Consider the following 4,222-nt stretch of genomic DNA (forward strand, 5'->3'; position numbering starts at 1 on the left):
CTGAAATTGATGACATGTCTTATAGCTTAATATGACATGAACAATTGCATTTAATGTTAATTTATATTTTTGGTAAACTTTTTAAAATATGGTAATAACTCATATATTACATTTAATGCCAATTTATATTTTTAGATTTTTTTTAGAATTTGAGAATAACTCATAAATCATCATTAAAATAAATATATTTAAATGTGGCATTATAAATTTCGAAATATAATTTTATTATATATTTTTAAATTATAAAATTTTATTACTAAAATTTTCAAAAATGTATACATTTTTTTTTAGAAAATTATAAAAATTTAATCGTAAAATCATTATTTTCTTATATATACAAATTTTATAAATATTGTTTAATTTTAATTTTAGTAATTATGAAACTTTTACAAATTTATTTAATATATTTAATGAAATTAAATAGATAGAAAAATCTATCTAAGATTATAATTTCAAATATATACATGTATATTCTTACATATAATTTTTTTATGTTTAATTAAATCAAATTTATATTAAAATATTGATACGAAAAAGAAAATTTACAATATTAATAAGATTTTATTTTAAAATATAATTTATATTTATCTGTTAAAATATAATTTATATTTATCTGCTAAAAAAATATTTTAAATTTTTCTACACACCTAGTTAATGTTATATAAGTGGTAGGTGTGATGTAAAGAATTAAATCACAAACAATGATTAACTCTAAAACACTACTCTTGTGATGATATCATCCCCCGTGACTACACTTCTCTCTTTCCCTATCTCGATCTGCTTATTAACGTTGTCATGGTCTTCCTATTAACTATGGTCCATAATCATCAACATAAATTATATGCAACTAAATTACCATTCATAAACTTGAATCCAACATTTTAGCATTAGTCTAGTTCACAATCAGTACAGAAAACTGGTTGATTACCGAATTAGTACAGATGCAACTAACATATATATTGTGATATTATCCACAAGAGCTATTCCACCTTTTAAGCATATTTATATACATGTTTAATTTATTTTATTAGTATTTTTGCTCTTGTTTTGCTTATATTTTTCTAATGATTTATTTATTTTTAGTTATTTAGTTTTATCAAAGTGGTACCACATGACTAATGCCTTGTTCTCCATCTTTTTGGTTAAAATAAATGTATCTTCTTGGTTGCTTCTTTTTGGGATTGTTATATATATTGATCGATTGATATGAATGTTATTATAACATTTGCAATTTAAAAAATGCAGCTTTTTCTTCTCTGTTTTTATCATCTTTAACTCTCTGTTTTTCTAAACTCTTAAACATGGCTTGACGTCAAGATGAGGATCAAGTCAGTCCCAAGTTGTTCTGGTTGATCTTTCTCATCTTGTCGTTGTTGCTTGTGTAGGCTTTTGCATAGCCTACACATGCAAGTATCCGATGAACAAGGGTGAGAGGACTATTGTAGTCCCGGTGATGAAGATGATGCCGGTGCCAGCTCCAGCGCAAGAGTAGATGTTCTCCAAGAAGAAGATGACGTGTCCATCTCCAAGAAGTGTTGAAAACTTTAGTATTTTCATTTTCACCTTATGTAGTTATGTTGTAGTTATGTTCAATCTTCTTCTCTCTTTTATCAGTTGAATGTAAAAGGAGAATTATAAATAAAATATCAATTTATGCTCCCTATCAGTTTCTTGATTTCATACTAATGCATTAGTTTCTTATTTCCATACTCAAAATCCCAAATAGATTTCCTTCGGCTCTAAACTGCTAAGAGAGAAACTAAACCATAAGCTAAAGAAATTGGTTTCATTATTACCTTATGGACTTGTAGTATGTGCATGTGATTGTGAAGGTTGATTGGAAGATGAATTTGTGTAGAGTTTGTGAATTTCAAGAGTTCGATAGATTTTAAAAGTTATGTGAATTATGAAAATATATATACATTGACTTATAAAATTTGATCATAACTTTTTTTATTGATTGATATAGATTTTCATGAATTTGTATTACTTCTTTTCTATCCATTTTTTTTCTAAATCATATAGCATGATTGTTAGTTTTTCAAACTAAACAAGAATAATAGTGATACATACAAAACTAGGCAATTATATTAAGTTTATATACTAAGTAGTTTTTTAAAGTTTTTACCACAAAATAGCCACCGAAGATGAAAATGACTAAAGATGTTTCATTAAAAAGGCAAAGGATCAGTTTACTCATTGTTTTATGCTATTTAAATAATAAATAAAATCAAAATCAAAATTTTTTTTTATATATTTTCGAATGATATGTTTTCAAATTCGAACTTTTTAATAAAATTTTCGACTTTTTAAAAAATTTATTTTTTGAAACTATTTTAAAAATTTTACTTTTAAAATTTTAATATTATAAATATAATTATATATTCAAAAACGATAAAACAGTATAAATATAATTATATATTAAAATATAAAATCATATAAAATTGTAGTGAATTATAGTTTTGGACATATAATTTGGATTTAAAGTGCAAAATATATTTGGTAAGAATAATTATTTTTTCACATGGAAATTGAGTCTTATGAGTAAAAATGAATAAAATTCATCTCTTAGTAACAGTAGATTTAGTTAGAATTAAAGAATCAATAATAACTAAACTTTTTGAATAACAAAAGATCTGAATGGATTTTGAAAATTCTTAAACCAATAACAATAGATTCTATTAAGACTTTTGAAATTCAAGAATCAATATCAACGAAATTTTAAAATTTTCAAAATTCATGAGAATTCACTGACCAATAACACCCCAAAACCATTTACACTAAATCATATGCGTTTCAGCCTTACGATGGCTGTTTCTATACAAGAGCGTTACAAGAAGAAAAATCAAATATAGGATATAAAATCCGATAAAGACAACACATAGATCCATGTACTGGATAATATAAGCCAATATACCGTACTGGATAAAACACAATATCTATGCAAATATATCTTTCTTTCTTTTTTTCCGTCTGATAATATTAACTCAAGGAAGGAATACAAGGTTTGATACATAAGCTGATTCGCATCAACTAAAGTCCATGAACAGGCAACTTAAACCCACACCAAAACAGCTTAAACAAACAAATACAACTCCACAATTAACTTAAGAAAATTCATTGGAATTCACAATGAACCACCTAGCACACCAAACTTGCAGCAATCAAACAACTTCAGGTGCTTCTGAACAAGATTTATCTTTGTCACCCGCGGCCCACCAAACGATAACCTCAACCTCTGACGACACCACACTGAGAACACTCCTCTCTAAACCAATGAACCCAGACTTTATAACTCGACAAGATCGAACCACTTTAGGGTCACCTCCTCTTCCGGATACAGCAGCGACGCACTTCATGCGACCAAACTACACCTCGATAAAAGCCTTACACAGAACTCTCCATTCTCATAAGAACTGGAGAAACCGAGGTTAATCTGCCAAAACTTCACCGACAACTGAAAGAGGCCGGCAGCAAGACAGGAAACCGTTCACAATAGGACCATAACTCAAAAAACATTACAAGCTTAGAAACCAAGAGACCATTGGTAGAACCACAATTTTCCAAATGGATAAGGGCAAAACCCCAAGACTAATCAACTACAGCAAACTCCACGAAATAAAAGAAGAAATTTAGATAAGAAAAACTTGAAAATAACCCACAAACCATGAAAGATTGGATCTAGATCTGGATCAAAACATGTGCAATTAAAACCAGCCACAGCCATGACTGCATATACAACATTCAGAAATGGCTTCAGCATACAATGGACCCGAGGTAGATGCGACAAACCACTCCAAGCCGCAAGCTCTCAAGCTCCTCAACCACCATATATATCTTCATCAAACAGAAAACTAAAAAGTGCAGAATAAAGAAGGAGAGAATCCACGACATATCTGACCTGCGGTGGCGCAAACGGAGCCACCACACGCCGGTCACTGGAGCTGCTACTGGTCTGAAGGTAAAGGAGGCTGAGAGCAGATATAGCAAGGAGAGATGATGGAGCAGTTTCAGTCACGATCTAAGCAAATATATCATGTACCATTTATTTCCTCGAAAATATATTTATAATTCAATGATCCAAACTGAGAAGATCAGAGAGTCACCAACAAATACTACACCACAATCCCATATACCAAATATTGACCCCAAAGGGAAAAAAAAAGAATGTTTTTTATATAGGCCAATGAATAAATCATTTTAAGAAACATGGTCCATGTAT

This window comes from Brassica napus, chromosome C2 (genome assembly GCF_020379485.1).
Source record: "Brassica napus cultivar Da-Ae chromosome C2, Da-Ae, whole genome shotgun sequence".
NCBI lineage: Eukaryota > Viridiplantae > Streptophyta > Magnoliopsida > Brassicales > Brassicaceae > Brassica > Brassica napus.